The following is a 19,098-nucleotide window of genomic DNA, read 5'->3' as shown; positions in this document are numbered from 1 at the left end:
TGACCAGACCAGGGGAAATCGAAATGGAGGTTCCAGAGGAGATGTCGGAGGACAAGTTGGCCCCCAGTTATCCAAATGCATTGGTGGTACCACCACCACGAACAGAGCCAGTTCCACCTGGACCCCTTTGTCAAGAGGAAACCATCGTAGCAGAGTCAGATACTCTGAGTACTGCTCAGGAGCAGCAGGTGGCTTTACCACAGCCAAGCAGGGACTTGACTGTAAGACGTTCACCAAGGTCTCACAAGCCACCAGAGAGATTGATAACGACCTGCTAGATTCGTTCAGTATGGACTATCGTTAAAGGAGTTTCCTTATGGGACTTTTTAAGAATGTTGTTAAGAAATTAATGTTCAACTTAAGAGGGGAGGGATATAGTAATCTGGGATGTAATGTTTAAGTTATCCACCAGATGGAGCCAAATATTAAGGGTTCACATTCACCAGTATTTAAGGTAATGGGTCATGTATTCAATGTCCTGGTACATCAGTTAACACGGTATTATGGCATTGCATTATGGGTATGACTCAGAGTTTGATCCTCCATCTTGGCTCGTGCAGTAAGAATTGTGTGTCTTGCCTCCAGCTGGTAAGAGCTATGTCTCTCTGCTACACCAGGTAAATAAACAGTTGGGTTTTGTTCATAATATCTCGCTTCTCTCAGTTCTGACCTTACCACTCGGATATCACAAGTTAACAGTCTATTGGATAGATTAAAGCGTATTTGGTTGTAGTTAGCAATGTTTCCAGAATTTATACAACTTCATCCTGGTGAGCCGGTCCAGCTGAACTGCTGGCCTTGCTGTCCTCTGCCATGATGGTGGTAGCTTTCTGAGATGTCAGAGTAAGGAACCTTTTTTTTTATTCATTGATGGGATGTGGGCGTCGCTGGCTGGCTAGGCCTGCATTTAATGCCCATCCCTAATTGCCCTTGAGGAGATGGTGGTGAGCCGCCACCTTGAACCGCTGCAGTCCATATGGTGTAGGTACACCCACAATGCTGTTAGGAAGGGAGTTCCAGGATTTTGGCCCAGCGACAGTGAAGGAACGGCGATACAGCTCCAAGTCAGGGTGGTGTGTGGCTTGGAGGGGAACTTGTAGGTGGTGATGTTCCCATGCGTCTGCTGCCCTTGTCCTTCTAAGTGGTAGAGATCGTGGGTTTGGAAGGTGCTGTTGAAGGAGCTTTGGCGAGTTGCTGCAGTGCATCTTGTAGATGGTACACACTGCAACCACAGTGCGCCGGTGGTGGAGGGAGTGAATGTTGAAGGTGGTGGATGGAGTGCCAATCAAGCGGGCTGCTTTATCCTGAATGGTGTCGAGCTTCTTGAGTGTTGTTGGAGCTGCACTCATCCAGGCAAGTGGAGAGTATTCCATCACACTACTGACTTGTGCCTTGTAGATGGTGGAAAGGCTTTGGGGAGTCAGGAGGTGAGACACTCGCCGCAGAATTCCCAGCCTCTGGCCTGCTCTTGTAGCCACAGTATTTATATGGCTGGTCCAGTTCAGTTTCTGTAGAGGTGATACCTGTTCCTCCCGGACCCTCTGCTCCTGGGTAACTCACCTTACACTCTGGTAGCTGTATCTCGACTGACTGACTTAAATCTCACCTCCCTTCATCTCAAGAACATTTGTGCATCTAAGTGTTGATACACTGATCTCTGCGTATAACTGACAGGGAGAGCCGTACAATCTTAACTGCTGTAATCTCTCTCTCTCTCTCTCTGTCAGAGAGGCACTTCCAATTTCTACATATGTACTAGACAAAGTACTACTAAAAGAACTGGAACTAAACAAAAGACTGAGAGCTGAGACTGAACTTTAGGGCCCGATTTTCTGGATCGTGCGGGAAATTTTCGGGTTCCCCGAATGTGGGGTTCCGACCCGAAATAAATTGGGTCAGCCAGCTCCGCGCAATTTTCCCTCAAGTGGCCAATTAAGTTCCAGCGTGTGGACAGCCTTGCTAATTGTCAATTTCCAGTCAGAAAGCCCCACAATATGATGTCATAATTCGTGGTGCTTTCAAGGTCCACAGCAAGCACTGCATCCTTTGTTGGCTTCCAAACGAACCATACAGGATGGCAGAGGAGCCTGCAGCAGCTGTGGCCAGTGCCAGACCCCGAGCTGCCTCCAAATTCGATGAAGCTTCACTGCAGGCATTATTGGATGGGGTTAGGGCCCACAGGGAGGTCCTCTTCCCTAGGTCAGGCAGGAAGAGGCCTCCCACTGAGACCAAGGCTGCATGGATGCAGGTGTCAGCAGATGTCAACTCGCTGGGAGTCACCAGAAGAACCTGGATACAGTGTCGGAAGCGATTCCATGACCTTCACCGTACAGGAAAAGTAAGAATGAAGTTTCCAACACCCTCAGCCTGATCCCCATTGTCTTTCCCCACCAGCACTCAGCTTTAGCACTCTCTTCCTCCACATCCCACTTCACAGTCACATCCATGCACCCTTACCCATTTCATCTCTCTCTGTGCTCACATTCACATAACTATTCCATCATGCAGCCCTCACACTCCCTCTCACTCTGATGCTTTGAACACAGCTGACAACACACTGGGAGGGCCCTTGGTCTTGCAGCCTCACACCATCTTTGTCTCCCTCTAAGTATCTATGCTATGCAATCTCTACACTCACTCCTTCCTTCTCACTCAAACGCCACTTGTCTCCCTCATTGCAGGAAAAGAGAACTCACAACAACAGAGAGCGAGTCAGGACTGGAGGAGGCCCAGGGTAATAATAATGGGGGATTTCAACTTCCCCAATATTAACTGGGATAGTCAGAGTGTGAAAGGCTCAGAGGGTGTAGAATTCTTAAAGTGCATCCAGGAGAGCTTTTTGAGCCAGCATGTAGAAAGTCCTACAAGAGAGGGGGCGGTACTGGACCTAATTCTAGGGAATGTGGCCGGCCAAGTGGAAAAAGTGCTAGTAGGTGAGCACTTTGGTGATAGTGACCATAATATGGTAAGATTTAAGGTGGTCATGGAAAAGGACAGGGATGGGCCGGAAATAAAGGTTCTAAATTGGGGGAAGGCCGATTTTAATAGGATACGGCAGGATCTGGCCAAAATGGACTGGGATCAGCTACTTGTAGGAAAATCCGCATCGGAGCAATGGGAGGCTTTCAGAAGGGAGATTGAGATCATACAATGGCAACATGTTCCCGTAAAGGTCAAGGGTGGTTCCAAAAACCACAGGGAACCTTGGATGTCAGGGGATATACGAGAATGGATTAGGAAAAAAAGGAGGGCTTTTGGTAGATACAAAAGGCTAAAGACGGAGGAAGCCCTAGAGGAGTACAAAAAGTGCAGGGGGATGCTTAAAAAAGAAATTAGGAGATCAAGGAGGGGCCATGAAATAACACTGGCGAGCAAAATAAAGGAAAATCCTAAGATGTTTTATAAGTATATTAAGGGTAAGAGGATAACTAGGGAAAAAATAGGGCCCATTAGGGACAAAAGTGGCAATCTGTGTGTGGAGCCGGAAGATGTAGGAGGGGTTCTAAATGAATTTTTTGCATCTGTTTTCACTATGGAGAAGGACGATGTAGACATAGAAATAGGGCGGGGGGACTGTGATATGCTCGAACATATTAACATCGAGAGGGAGGAGGTATTGGCGGTTTTAGCTGGCCTAAAAATGGATAAATCCCCAGGCCCGGATGAAATGCATCCCAGGCTGCTGTGTGAGGCAAAGGAGGAGATTGCGGGGGCTCTAACACATATATTCAGGACCTCTCTGGCCACAGGGGATGTGCCAGAGGACTGGAGAACCGCTAATGTAGTACCATTATTCAAGAAGGGTAGTAGGGAAAAACCGGGGAACTACAGGCCAGTGAGCCTAACATCAGTGGTAGGAAAATTATTGGAAAAAGTCCTGAGGGACAAAATTTGTCTCCACTTGGAGAGGCAAGGATTAATCAGGGATAGTCAACATGGCTTTGTCAAGGGAAGATCATGTCTGACTAATTTGATTGAATTTTTTGAGGGGGTGACTAGGTGTGTGGATGAGGGTAACGCAGTGGATGTGGTATACATGGATTTCAGTAAGGCCTTCGATAAAGTCCCGCACAGGAGGCTGGTCAAGAAGGTAAGAGCCCATGGAATCCAGGGTGCCTTGGCACATTGGATACAAAACTGGCTTAGTGGCAGAAGGCAGAGGGTGATGGTCGAAGGTTGTTTTTGTGACTGGAAGCCTGTGGCCAGTGGGGTACCACAGGGATCGGTGCTGGGTCCCTTGCTGTTTGTGGTCTACATTAATGACTTGAATACGAATGTAAAGGGTATGATCAGTAAGTTAGCGGATGATACAAAAATTGGTAGGGTGGTAAATAGCAAGGAGGGTAACCTCAGTCTGCAGGACGACATAGATGGGTTGGTCAGATGGGCGGAACAGTGGCAAATGGAATTTAACCCGGAAAAGTGCGAGGTGATGCACTTTGGGGGGACTAACAAGGCAAGGGAATACACAATGAATGGAAAGACCCTAGGCAAGACGGAGGGTCAGAGGGATCTGGGTGTGCAAGTACACAGATCCCTGAAGGCGGCGGAACAGGTGGATAAGGTGGTAAAAAAGGCATATGGGATACTTGCCTTCATTAGCCGAGGCATTGAATATAAGAGCAAGGAGGTTATGATGGAGCTGTATAAAACACTGGTTAGGCCACAGCTGGAATACTGTGTGCAGTTCTGGTCGCCACACTACAGGAAGGATGTGATCGCGTTAGAGAGGGTGCAGAGGAGGTTCACCAGGATGTTACCAGGGCTGGAGCGCTTCAGCTATGAAGAGAGACTGGGCAGATTGGGTTTGTTTTCCTTGGAGCAGAGGAGGCTGAGGGGGGACATGATTGAGGTGTACAAAATTATGAGGGGCATAGATAGGATGGATGCTGAGGAGCTTTTTCCCTTAGTAGAGGGGTCAATAACTAGGGGGCATAGATTCAAGGTAAAGGGCGGGAGGTTTAGAGGGGATTTGAGAAAGAACTTTTTCACCCAGAGGGTGGTTGGAGTCTGGAACTCACTGCCTGAAAGGGTTGTGGAGGCAGGAACCCTCACAACATTTAAGATGCATTTGGATGAGCACTTGAAATGCCATAGCATACAAGGCTACGGGCCAAATGCTGGAATATGGGATTAGATTAGACAGGGCTTGATGGCCGGCGCGGACACGATGGGCCGAAGGGCCTCTATCCGTGCTGTATTACTCTATGACTCTATGACCCTCAGTAGCCCACCTGACCCCCTGGGAGGAAGGAGTGCTGGAAATTGTTGGGGCTGATGTGGCCGTGGAAGTTGGGGAAGGAGAGACGGGGGCAGTCCCGCAAGCTGGTGACAATAGTTTGCCATCTCTCTCATTGACATAGCATGAGTCGCTGTTATGATTCTGAAGCTACATCATTTGGACTTATGACCATCTGCCAACTCCAATGTGCATGTAACCTTGGCATCACATCTCTAACTCCTTCCTCTACTCCCCCACAGGACCATCCAGAGCCCCCGTCCCCACTGTGGAGGAGGAAGAGGCTGTGCAGCCAGACTCCTCAGATGAAGCTCCAACCTCTGAGGGCGCAGCGTCAGCAGAAGTAAGCGCACCCAGCACCAGCGCAGACACTCACACCTCGGGGGGACCTTCGGGACATAGAGTAGTGTCACATGGTGTTTCACAGCTCACAAGTGAGCCTCAGCAGATTCTGGAGACAGGGACAGCAGTGGAGAGTCCTCGTCGGAGGGCGCAGGACTCTGCCAGCTCAGCTCAGCTGCGCTGCATGTTGACCCTCTGCGTCTGGGTCCATCCGCAAGAGAAGAGGTGATGGATCTCCATGCACAGATGCAGGAGTCTCTGGCAGGTTTTGTCTCCAGGGTCGCTGCGAGTGTGGAGCGAATGGAGGAGTCCATAGCGACCATGAGCAGAGCCATTGTGGAGTCACTGGCGCATGAACGCACCACCATGGAAAGGTTGGCAACCTCCATGGAAGAGATAAGTCGCCAGGGTACGGAAAACATGGTGAGTGCTCATAAGAGAATGACATCTCTTGAGGAGCGATGGCCATCTATTGAACAGAGAAACCAGACCCTCATGGAAGTCCTTCTGAGTAGGACTGCCAGTGCAGATACGGGTCCCCATGGCCCCCTAATGCGCAGCGAGGTGCTCTCAAACCACTTCCAAGCGCTGGCCCCTTCTGACCTGTGCAGCTTCAGGTGAGTGAGCAGCAGCCTGGTGCTCCTGTTGCTGATCCTGCTGTTCCTGGTTCTGCTGCTGTCGCCTCTGCTGCTGGAGATCCTCTAATGGCAAGAAGGGAAGGAAAAAAAGGCGTTTCATGCTTCTGGTAGATGCCTCCGCTGAGTAAGCGCTGAGTGAGGGTGGCGAGAGCGGCTTCCCAGGAGCTCACATTGGAGAAATGTGTGAGGCTCCAACCTTCCACAGCTGTGCCTAAGCCTTGAACAAGTAGCCCCAAGCCTGCAACAACAAGGTCCTTCAACATACAAATGCTCTCCGATTAAATCTCAGCTTTCCCGAATGACCTGCAGCTGAGAGCAAGCAAGCCAGGATGCTTCACGCCAGGTTTCATCAGCGGGGTTCCCCGCAGGCGTGTTTAGCGTGGGAAACCCTTGAAAATAGCAAGGGCCCCTTAAAATGGCATTAAACATGCCAATAATTGCTGATTAGGGTCCTGACGGCCAGTCCCGCCAGCGGCAGACGGGACTGATTCGGGTCGGAGAGAAACGGCGGTCCGAAAGTCGGACGGGGCGGGGAATCAGGCGGGGGGAGGGGGGGGTCGCGACCCTCTATTTCTGCGATTTTCAGCCCCCGCCCGCCTGAAAACCCGCCCGACGGCTGGGAGAAAATCGGGGCCTTAGTGTCAAAACGACTATCTTGTATATCCTTAATTTCCAAGGGAACCTCCTCAGTTCCATTGACCAATCTGAGTGAGACATGTGTTAGAAGAGTTCAGCTCTTCTGGTGTCAATCATCGCCCCCAGCCCTGTTGTTACCCTTGATGACCTCTAAATCAATGAAGCACCAACGCCGAGACATGCCAGCTCACTCGGTTGCTTCCCAACTTCAGGTCTTTGTTAGTAACGGGTCTCACACAATTCCAGACAAGGCAGGATATCTCCTGGCCTGTGGTCCTGAAGGCTGGTTTTCTGTCCCACTAAGGAATGTTTTCTTTCTATAAACCTTCATGGTTAAATTAGCATTAGCCCTTTCCTTTCCCAGCATTCACTCTGTCTACTGACTCCATTTTGAGGACACATTTAAGACAATTCTTGGGGCATTTCTCCTACAACTTGCTCCTAGGCAATGACCAGTAGCATCCTTGACGCACCATGACAACCCAGTAGAGAATTCCAATGGCAGTGCCTTCCCTGCACAGGGAATTCCTGCCCTTTACTCGGTACATCCCCACAACATGCCGTTGGTGCTGCTAAATTCAGTGCCATTGCACTGTAATTCTTAGATGAGTGAATTACAGGCTGTTCTGAATGTCTGCCTGATAGACGTGGGATGCAGTCTCACCATCAATGGAGCCTTTTATAATGCTAAAACTCCATGAAATGTTAATAGTTTCTCGTACTCTGTTGCAGATGTTATTGTTGATATCATTGCCAAGAGATAATGCATCATTAAGGGTTGTTTCCTGACCACATCACACCTTTTTTTGACCATTTATTTTTCATTAAAACTGATATTTCACCAGTTCAATGTGAAACATGAAACAGGATTTCAAACCTCTCTGTGTGGGGATTCCCTACAAATAGTGATGTTCTCCTGCGGACGCCCTGTCCTCATTTCTGGAAGATAATGTCAGGTGCACAAAGGAAAATAGTGCTATTACTGCAAAAAATGATTTGGTTAATACACAGCACACCATGAAGCTATCAGATTATCGTAAAAACCCAACTGGTTCACTAATTTCCTTTACCTGTCATCCTTACCTGGTCCAAACGGCAGCACGGTGGCATAGTGGTTAGCACTGTTGCCTCACAGCGCCAGGGACTCGGGTTCGAATCCGGCCTCGGGTGACTGTCTGTGTGGAGTTTGCACATTCTCCCTGTGTTTGCGTGGGTTTCCTCCGGGTGCTCCGGTTTCCTCCCACAGTCCAAAGATGTGCGGGTTAGGATGATTGGCTATGATAAATTGACCCTTAGTGTTAGGGGGATTAAATACGTGGGGTTACGGGGATCGGGTGGGATATGTGTCGGTGCAGGCTTGATGGGCCGAAATGGCCTCTATCTGCACTGTGGGGTTTCTGTGATTTCTGTGATTCTGTGAAAGTAATACTTGAAGGAAAAAATAATTGCAGGGCTGTGGGGAAAGTGTGTGGGGAGTGGGACTAATTGGAGAGCTCTTTGAAAGAGCCGGCGCAGACTCGATGGGATGAATGGCCTCCTTCTGTGTTGTACTATTCTTTGATTCTAAGGTGGTTGATTCTTAACTGCCCTCTGAAGTGGTTCATCAAGCCAAGGTTCAATGGAATGGTTTGCTTCTTCAAGAAGAAGGCCCACCATCAGCTTCTCAGGGCAACTAGGGATGGGCAATACATGCCAGGCTTGCCAGAGACATCTACATCCCGAGAATGAATAAAAAAACTGCAGGCTAGTGAATCAAAAATACGGAAATCGGATATCAGGTGTACAGATATCAGATGACCTCGTGGACCTCTGGGATGGTCTGGGGACCCCAGTTAGAAAGCCTAATCCATAAACACCAGAAGACTGTGCCAGTAGCAATCCGACCAAGCCAAAAGTACAAGAAGCCAATCAGGCAAGAGCTTAAAACCAAGAGAAGCTCCTTAATGAACTGTTCTCAACTAACAACAGCAGTCATTGGCAAAAGATCTAGAGGGGAGAGGAGGAGACGTTTATTCACTCAGAGAGTTGTTGGGATCTGGAACTCTCGACCTGAAAAGGTGGTGGAAGCTGATTCCATAAATCATTTTAAGAGAGAGTTGGACAGGTACTTGAGGATGAGGAACGTTCAGGATTACGGACAAATAGCGGGGGTGTGGGGCTAAGCATGACTGCTCGTTCAAAGAGCCGGTACAGGCATGACGGGCCGAATGGCCTCCTCCTGGGCTGTAAGTTTCTATGATTCTAATAACAGCAGTCATTGAATTGTATCGATTCTCGATGTGTGCAACTGCTAAGTAAAATTACATTGTTAAAAACTCTTAAATCTTGAACTTCTTCCAGTTCTGACGAAGGGTCATCGACCTGAAACGTTAACTCTGTTTCTCTCTCCACAGATGCTGCCTGACCTGCTGAGTGTTTCCAGCATTCTCTGTTTTTACTACAATTGCCTGGTGGGCTACAGCCCTCTGGTACCTGAGCCAAGGGCCATTCTTCATAGGTAAGTGTGTTCGGCCGATTCAAATCCGAGCCTGTCCCAGGGTCCTCGCACATTTTCCACAGGAGCCATTGGGTAGCAATCAGGTGTGGTAGGCCTGAGTTGATTTTTCCCCGTTGTTTGTTCACTGCCTTATCTAAAATCGACTAACTCAGCATGAACAAGGCCCTGAACCATGGACTTCTGCTCTGAATGGCACAGCACCACATTCCATCAGGTCCACTGAGTCATTCCTGTAAGGGAATGGAGAACGATATCAACTGCTCAGTCCTCTCCTAAACTGTCCTTGGTTTTATCCTAAATTCTTTTGCTTCACTTCATTATGGGCAGCATTCTGCATTGGATCCAATCAGTGGATTTCAACAAGGGAGTCTCCTTATTCACACCCAATATCTTGACTTCATGCTTTGAATTATTAATACATTAGAGACTCATAATTGGATACGTAGATGAGAGTAAGTTTCTTTCTAATTAAATTTCTGTCACAGCGAGCTTCTGCAAATCAGTCTCATTAATGAGATATCCATAAACTAGAGCTTTGGGCAATATTAATATAACATTTAACACAAAACAGCCCTCACTACAATAGAATCATAGAATAGTACAGCATTGGAGGCCATTCGGTCCATCGAGTCTGCACCGGCTCTTTCGAAGAGCAATCCAGTTATTCCCACTCTCCCGCGCTTTCCCCATATCCCTGCAATTTTTTTCTCCTTTAAGTATTTATCCAATTCCCTTTGAAGGCTGCTATTGAATCTGTATCCACCACCCTATCAGGCAGTGCACTCCAAGTCCACTCGTGTAAAAAAGTTTTTCCTCCTGTCGCCTCTGGTTCTTTTGCCAATCACCTTAAATTTGTGTCCTCTGGTTATCGACCCTTTCTTTCATCTCCACATTGCTTTTACCGCTACCGGCTTTCAAGTTGCTCGGCAAGTCAAACTGGTTAGAATCATTATCGATCAAGGACTCTCTCAACAGCCACACTTTCTCAAGGTTTCAAGTGGAGCAGCCAAGTGTTTACGAGAGGATTAGGAAGACCAGGAGACACAGATAGAACGAACTTGCATTTCTATAGTCCCTTTCACGGTCTCAGGACATCCCAAAGCGCTTTACGGCCAATAAACTAGTTTTGAAGCGTAATCACTTTAGTAATGTGGGAAACCCGGCAGCCAATTATGAACACAGCAAGATCCCAGAAACAGCAATGAGATAAATGACCAGATAATTTGTTTTTGGGTATTGGTTGAGGGATAAATATTTGCCAGGACACAGGGTAGAACTCCCCTGCTCTGATTTGAATATTGCCATGGGAATCTTTTACGTCCACCTGAGAGAGCATACGGGACCTTGGTTTAACATCTCAAAGACCTACGCCTGCGCATATTGGGGCACTGCTAAATTGGTATGCTTTGTGCCCGTTTTACGCTCAAAAAACAGGCTGAACATATACCCGTGTGAGTCCAATACAGACAACTGCTCATACAGAGAGCACAAGGATAGCTGATAAGGGAAATGAAAATGGTGTGATGGTGCAGTACAGTGCGTTTTTCTGAGAATGGGGCAGTGTAAAGAGGGTTCTATTCTGCAACCGGGCTGTTCTGCACCTGACCTAGGAGAGCTCACTGAGATAGTGTAGCAGCAACCTGGGCCGTGATTTCCCCTACCTCGGTTGGTCCCGGCCTCGCTGCTGGCTCCAGCCCGTTGTCCAAAATGATTTTCCCTTGATTGGCCCGCCCAGCGTGTTTGCCGGCCAATTGAAGGAAGCGGGTTTGATGCCACTTGATGACGCGTCATCAGCCGGTTTCCTTAAAGGGACCATGTGCAAATTGATTTTGACATTTGTGCTGTCAGTGTTCTACAGCATTGAGGTGCTGCAAACACTGACAAGCACTGCACAGAGGTGCACAGCTGCACCCAGGCTCTCCCATGACCCCCTCCATATGCTTATGGATGGAGTCACAGCACACAGGGAGATTTTCTTCCCTTCCAATGGGCGGAGGGGACCTCCCCAGGAGACCAACACAGCCTGGTTGCACATTGCACAGGAGGACACAGCAGGGATGTCATCAGGAGGACCAGGCTGCAGTGGCGCAAACCTCTCAGTAGCTCATGAAACGTTAGTACAAAGCCACACTCAAACTCATCCTGCTGTACCACTCATCACATCCCCATCACTCTGCCTTCCCTAGCCTACTCCTGCACATCCTTACTCACACCAACTTACCTTGCACCTCCACCCATCTCTCCCTATCTACATTATCACTTCCCCATCTCACTAGTCACCCCTCACACTCATCCTAGTCCAATCATACCAACTAACAACACACAAGGGTAGGCACTTGGGAGTTTTATGCAATATTCATGTAAAGTTTCTGTTAATGTGGTATCAAACATTGAAACCTTTATTTTCAACACTTTGCATTCTTGGACAGATCTGTGTGCACCTTTGGAAGTGGCTTAGTGAGTTGCAGTGAATGGTGAGACATAACGGCACCCCCGCAATGGTGATGTGTGTGAATGGAATGGTTTGGGCATTGTAGAGATGCTTTATGGTGTTGGTGTGGGGTGGTGCCAACCTGGCGCATCATGTGGCCAGGGTGTACAGCATCAATTGAAGTAAATCTGGCCATGGTGAGGCCATCCCTGGCCTCCCGGGCAGCAATGTTGTCGGGTGCTGATGCCCTTTGTCCTGTGCAGCATCAGTTGATTGCGGAGAAGGTTGGTGTTGTTGTTGTTGTTGCTGCTGGTGTTGGGGCTGATCATGGTGGGATTCTGAGGACCAAGGTGAGATATTTTCAAGGGCACGGATGCTGATGTAATAGATGGCAGGTGAATAAGGTGGTTAAGAAGGCATACGGAATGCTTGCCTTTATTAGCCGTGGCATAGAATACAAGAGCAGGGGGGTTATGCTTCAACTGTATAAAACACTAGTTCGGCCTCAGCTAGAGTACTGCGTGCAGTTCTGGTCACCACATTACAGGAAAGATGTGATTGCACTAGAGAGGGTACAGAGGAGATTTACAAGGATGTTGCCGGGAGTAGAGAATCTTAGCTATGAGGAAAGACTGGATAGGCTGGGTCTGTTTTCCTTGGAACAGAGGAGGCTGAGGGGAGACCTTATTGACGTGTATAAAATTATGAGGGGCATAGATAAAGTGGATAGAAAGCACCTATTTCCCTTAGCAGAGGGGTCAAAAACCAGGGGGCACAGATTTAAAGTAATTGGTGGAAGGGTTAGAGAGGATTTGAGGGGAAATTTCTTGTGGGGGTCTGGAACTCACTGCCTGAAAGGGTGGTAGAGGCAGGAACCCTAACCACATTTAAAAAGTACTTGGATGTGCACTTGGGATGCTCTAACCTGCAGGGCTACGGACCAAGAGCTGGGAAGTGGGATTAGGCTGGATAGCTCTTTGTTGGCCGGCGCGGACACGATGGGCCAAAATGGCCTCCTTCCGTGCTGTAACTTTCTATGATTCTATGAACTTGAGATGACAGAAACAATCTATCAATGGTGAGAGAGGTTGTTCCAATGAGGTGACACTGGATAGAGAGTTTACTCCAAACAGTTGCAACCTGCATAAAGCTCAATCTGTCTTCTAAATGCAGTAAGCAACAGCTTCTGAGCTTGGAAAGTGAACAGCTGTAAGATTGGAGCTTTTATAGCACATTTCAAGCTGTCAAGTAATGAGATGATTCCATGGTCATACAACTCCCGACCTGCTTACTGGACGTGATCCCCAAGCAGCGTGGACCTTGTGGCAACCTTGTAAAATGTAAAGTTGAGCTCAAAATACTTCTTAATGGGCTGTTAACAGGGTCATAATGACCTGAATTGTCTCCCCCACCGCTGCATGTCGGGTCTGTTCAGCACTGACAGACCCGACATCTGGGAATGGCGTGTGGCGGCGGGTTGACAGCGGATCCTGACCCGGTCAAAAATACATTTCCCACCCGACCTGCCACCGATTGCGCCCGCTGACCCCCCCCCCCCCCGAAAAATCCTCCCTCATGGAACTGCACCCGGTGTGTTTTTTAATTCATTCATGAGATGTGGGTTTTGCTGGCAAGTCCAGCATTTATTGCCCATCCCTAATTGCCTTTGAGAAGGTGGTGGTGAGCCACCTTCTTTAACCACTGCAGTCCGTGTGGTGAGGGTACTCCCACAGTGCTGTTAGGGAGGGAGTTCCAGGATTTTGACCCAGCGACATGAAGGAACGGCCGATATATTTCCATGTCAGGATGGTGTGTGACTTGGAGGGGAACTTGGAGGTGATGGTGTTCTGATGCGCCTGCTGCCCTTGTCCTTCTAGGCAGTAGCGGTCGTGGGTTAGGGAGGTACTGCCGAAGAAGCCTTGGCGAGTTGCTGCAGTGCCTCTTGTAGATGGTACACACTGCAGCCACGGTGCGCGTGTGGTGGAGGGAGTGAATGTTTAAGGTGGTGGATGGGGTGCCGATCAAGCGGGCTGCTTTGTCCTGGATGGTGTCAGGTTCTTGAGTGTTGTTGGAGCTGCACTCATCCAGGCAAGTGAGAGCCAGGGCAATAAAATGGAGAGGTAATCTTTAAATTACAATTCATTCCATTGCTCCTCAGTTAGAAACCCAGAAATGGAGAACACTTCCGATTAAGAAAGAATTAGCCATCTTTCCTACTGGCAGATTAGAACTGGTTTTCATTAAGACATTGGTTTCGATTTGCTCGTTTTGCTTATCTCTTTCTGCCACACTTCATCATTTCAGATAATTCATTGTGGTTTGATTTGTCAAGCACCTTCAGTCCTGCAAAACAATAAAGTTTATCTCCAACAAATGCCTCTGTCACTGACCCTGAATTGCCGTCTGATTAAGCAATTAGCTGGCAAAGCTCTCGTACAAATCAGCAGCGTGCGGTCACTCGAGCTTTATTTCATGAGGAATGTGATGACCTTTCAGCCGCAATATCTGTGAGATAATTCACGTGTGTCACCTTAGCCATAACCTCACGCAAGATCTCCAGACTGTAAATCAAGTTCCACACAGTGTACGGAGCTACATTTATTTATCAATAAAAACAGTTCATTTAAATGTAAGAACACACACCGAGCCTTTATTCAACAAATAAAACGAGGTGGGGCTCAGTACACCGACACATGGATGCAAATTTGGAAATTGCGGAGTCTGCATGTTGCCTGCAATGGGGAGCTTTAAGTTACATCGATTCTCATGTTCACATATGCAGGGGTGTAACTGATCAGCTTCCAGTTTCTATCCCCCGGTTGGTTGGATTGCTGTTTCAGTTTTACCATCTCGCTTAACAGATAAGTATAAAAAAATAGAGCAGAGAATTACATTAAAATATCAAATGAGTGGATTTCTTTAACTGTATGTCAGCCGTGGCTCAGTGGGCCACCCCCTCACCTCTGAGTCAGAAGGTCATGGGTTCAAGCCTCAGTCCAGAGACTTGAGCACGTAATCTAGGCTGACACTCCTGGTACAGTACTGAGGGAGCGCCGCACTGTCAGAGGGTCAGTACTGAGGGAGTGCCGCACTGTCAGAGGGTCAGTACTGAGGAAGTGCCGCACTGTCGGAGGGGCAGTACTGAGGGAGTGCCGCACTGTCAGAGGGTCAGTACTGAGGGAGCACCGCACTGTCAGAGGTGGTGTCTTTCGGATGAGACATTTAACCGAGGCCTCGCCTGCTCTCTCAGGTGGACGTAAAAAGTCCCACTATTTCGAAGAAGAGCAGAGGAGTTCTCCCCGGTGTCCTGGGGCCAATATTTATCCCTCAACCAACATCGCTGAAACAGATTATCTGGTCATTACCTCATTGCTGTTTGTGGGATCTTGCTGTGTGCAAGTTGGCTGCCGCATGCCCTACATTACAACAGTGACTACACTTCAAAAGTACTCCATTGGCTGTGGAATGCTTTGGGCTGCCCTGAGGCCGTGAAAGACGCTATAGAAATGCAAGTCTGTCTTTCGATGTGGGGTATTAGTTATCAACTGTGAACTGGTCTCGAGCCATTGAAGCACAAAACATTTAACTAGGCCTGGAGTCTTACTGTGTGAATCTGTCTCTTTAACAGTATCAGAGCCCAGACATTTCCTACAACAGATACTACACATCAAATAAAGTTCTTCATTGGCCGTAAAGTGCTTTGGGACATCCTGAGACCATGACAGTCGCTATATAAATGCAAGCCCGTTACTTTTTATGAAAACCTCTAGGTTGAAACTGGTGAGTGAGAGGACTACGCAGAATTGGTATTTGTGTGCCATCGGTCACGCACCGGTCACGGTCCTTGCAGCAGTGTGCCAGTCGTAAAGAGGTTGTCAGCACCGGAGCAACGGAGAGGTCGAGAAGGGGGAAGGGGTGAGATCGAAATAGGGGGGTGGGGGGTGAGCAGTGGCCTGCAGCAGCCTGCAGTGTTAATGTGGACCCGGGAGGAACACTCCTGGTTTTCCTGCTCCACAATCAGGGAAGTTATAAATTTCAGACTTGCGTGTTTTGTTGGCAGCCTCCAGCGGTCCCGTTACAGACACTGGTTTGGCAGCTCGGCACCCGAGAATACTAACGGCAGCATGCCCGGTGCACACCGTGCTCTGGCACCGACCAATTTCAGGAATCTGCGTGAAACATGTGCCTCCGATCTGCATCGGCAATGGGTCTGACGCCTGTTTCAGGAGGGCGCCCTGGAGGACTTCAGGGCTCCCTAACCAATATGGCGTTCAGCATATATCTGGCAAGGAATGAGCATGCGGGCGCCATTTTCGACCCTTCAGCGCCAGTGTTTCACCTGAAATACGGGTACAGCGTGTACCAATTTCTAGGGACAGAAGTTTAATGATGACAGGTATTGCCTTACACTCCTCTTCCCAATGTTCCCTCCTCAGGGACTGTTGTCTTAAAACATTGTTCTGTTTGTTCACTTGAGTAGCAACGAATTCAGTCTTCTGGTTATAATCATTTTATTCTTTAACTTCAGCATAAAAAGCAATTTACGAGCGGAGTCTAGTCACAGATAGGATGTGTGAACCTAGGCATGGGTCCCACTTCATGCTGCTTTAACAAAGGAAAAAGCTTATATTTATACACTGTTTTCTTATCAAACTGGAACTGGCATTGTCCAATATGGTAGTCTCTGGCTACTGCATAGTCCAGAGACACAAGTCTACATTTTCTTCAACACACATCAACAACGTTAGATGCACGTAAAAACACCGTGGCCTTGCTGTGTGATGCGCCATCAATTACTCAAAAGACTGAGGTTAAGCGAGTAACAACCAGGCTTTTATTAACTAAAGAATGAAGGTCTAGTCTCGAGCGGTCGACCCGTCCAGAATACTAAGGGACTGGGAGGTAGTCACTTATATACCTGGAATAGTGGGAGGAGTCAGAGTCAGCCGAGGCATGTCCAGACCTGTACCTAGTGGAATACACATACAGACACAGACAGGTATAACAGTGGTTTACCACATTCACCCCTTGTTTAAAAATGAGTCCGGCGGGGTGAAGTGTATTTAAAAGTTCGTGTATTGGAGTCTCTCCGGAGGTCTTGTCTGCCGCTGTGATCGACGTGGCGACGGCAGGGGTGGTGGAGCTTCCGGCGTCGCGTCCCGTGTAGGCTGGGGCACTGGAGTGTAGTCCTCGTGGGTGACGGTCCAAGGCGAGCTGGCTGCTGGGGTTGGATATCGGGTCGTGAGGGGGGGGGTGGTAATGGGTAGTGGGTTACAGCGGTCCCCGAGGGTGTCGTGGGGGGGGGTGGTAATGGGCAGTGGGTTACAGCGGTCCCCGAGGGTGCGAGGTCTTGTATGGAGACTGTGTCCTCCCGCCCGTCCGGGTACGCAATGTAAGTGTACTGGGGGTTGGCGTGGAGGAGGTCAACCCTCTCGACCAGGGGGTCCGTTTTATTGGTCCTCACGTGTCTTCTCAGTAGTACCGGCCCTGGGGACGTCAGCCATGGCGGTAATGCTGTCCCCGATGTGGACTTCCTTGGGAAGACAAACATTTTCTCATGAGGGGTGGCATTGGTGGCAGTGCAGAGCAGTGACCGAATCGAGTGGAGCGCATCGGGGAGCACCTCCTGCCAGCGGGAGGTCGGAAGGCCCCTAGACTTTAAGGCTAGTAGGGCGGCCTTCCAAACTGTTGCATTCTCTCTTTCCACCTGTCCGTTCCCCCGGGGGTTGTAACTGGTGGTCCTGCTTGTGGCAATACCCCTAGCGAGCAGGTACTGGCGGAGTTCGTCGCTCATAAACGATGAGCCCCGGTCGCTATGGATATAGCTGGGGAAACCGAACAGGGTGAAGAGGCTGTTCAGAGATTTAATGACCGTGGCACTGGTCATGTCCGGGCAGGGGATAGCGAACGGGAAACGGGAGTACTTGTCAATGATGTTGAGGAAGTACACATTGCGGTCGGAGGAGGGGAGAGGCCCTTTAAAATCGACGCTCAGGCGTTCGAAAGGGCGAGTGGCTTTTATCAGGTGGGCTCTGTCTGGTCTATAAAAGTGCGGTTTGCACTCAGCGCAGACTTGGCAGTTCTTGGTCATGGTCCTGACCTCCTCAATGGAGTAAGGCAGGTTGCGGGCCTTGATGAAGTGGAAGAACCTGGTGACCCCCGGGTGGCAGAGGTCATTGTGGAGGGCCCTCAGCCTATCGATCTGCGCGCTGGCGCAGGTGCCACGCGATAGGGCATCTGGGGGTTCATTGAGCTTCCCAGGCCGGTACAAGATCTCGTAATTGTAGGTGAAAAGTTCGATTCTCCACCTCAAGATCTTGTCATTTTTGATTTTGCCCCTCTGCTTGTTGTTGAACATAAAAGCAACTGAACGCTGGTCAGTGAGCAGGGTAAATCGTTTTCCGGCCAGGTAGTGCCTCCAATGACGCACAGCCTCCACAATAGCCTGGGCCTCCTTCTCGACCGCGGAGTGTCTGGTCTCCGGGCCCTGGAGGGTTCGTGAGAAGAATGCCACAGGTCTCCCCGGCTGATTAAGGGTGGCGGCCAGAGCGAAGTCGGACGCATCGCTTTCGACCTGGAAGGGGATGGATTCGTCCACTGCGTGCATGGTGGCTTTGGCAATGTCCTCCTTGATACGGTGGAAGGCCGAGCGGGCCTCTGCCATCAGGGGAAAAGAGGTGGATTTGATCAGCGGACGGGCTTTGTCTGCATAGTAGGGGACCCACTGGGCGTAGTAGGAAAAAAACCCTAGGCACCTCTTCAGAGCTTTTAGGCAGTGGGGCAGTGGGAGTTCCATAAGGGGACGCATCCGGTCCGGGTCGGGACCGATGACCCCGTGTTCCACAACACAGCCAAGGATGGCGAGGCGGTCTGTGCGGAATATGCACTTCTCCTTGTTATATGTCAGGTTCAGGAGTTGGGCGGTGCGGAGGAATTTCTCGAGGTTTGCGTCATGGTCCTGCAAGTCATGGCCGCAGATGGTCACATTGTCTAGGCAAGGGAAAGTGGCCTGCAGCGCGTTTTGATCGACCATCCGGTCCATCTCCCTTTGGAAGACGGAGACCCCGTTGGTAACGCCAAAGGGAACCCTAAGGAAGTGATAGAGGCGGCTGTTTGCCTCAAAAGCAGTATACTGGCGGTCTTCGGGGCGGATGGGGAGCTGGTGGTACGCTGATTTCAGGTCAATGGTCGAAAAGACGCGGTACTGCGCGATCTGGTTGACCATGTCAGCTATGCGGGGGAGTGGGTAGGCGTCCAGCAGGGTGTAGCGGTTTATTGTTTGGCTGTAGTCGATGACCAGGCGTTGTTTCTCGCC

General features: G+C 49.4%; 1 long non-coding RNA gene across 2 annotated transcripts in view; it reads left to right on the top strand.

Moving 5' to 3' along the window:
- The window catches only part of LOC147108943 (uncharacterized), a 60,285-nt gene that overhangs the window by 16,962 nt on the left and 24,225 nt on the right, over positions 1–19,098 (top strand). For both annotated transcript variants that reach the window (XR_015080691.1, XR_015080693.1), the window contains exon 2: positions 9,249–9,352. This is a non-coding gene — a long non-coding RNA (uncharacterized LOC147108943). The remainder of the gene's footprint in view (positions 1–9,248; positions 9,353–19,098) is intronic.

Source organism: Somniosus microcephalus, chromosome 13 (assembly GCF_052327205.1).
Source record: "Somniosus microcephalus isolate GS21.2 chromosome 13, FLI_Smic_1.0, whole genome shotgun sequence".
Classification (NCBI taxonomy): Eukaryota; Metazoa; Chordata; class Chondrichthyes; order Squaliformes; family Somniosidae; genus Somniosus; species Somniosus microcephalus.
The sequence above is the reverse complement of the archived record's forward strand: the minus strand, read 5'-3'. Positions and strand labels throughout refer to the sequence as shown.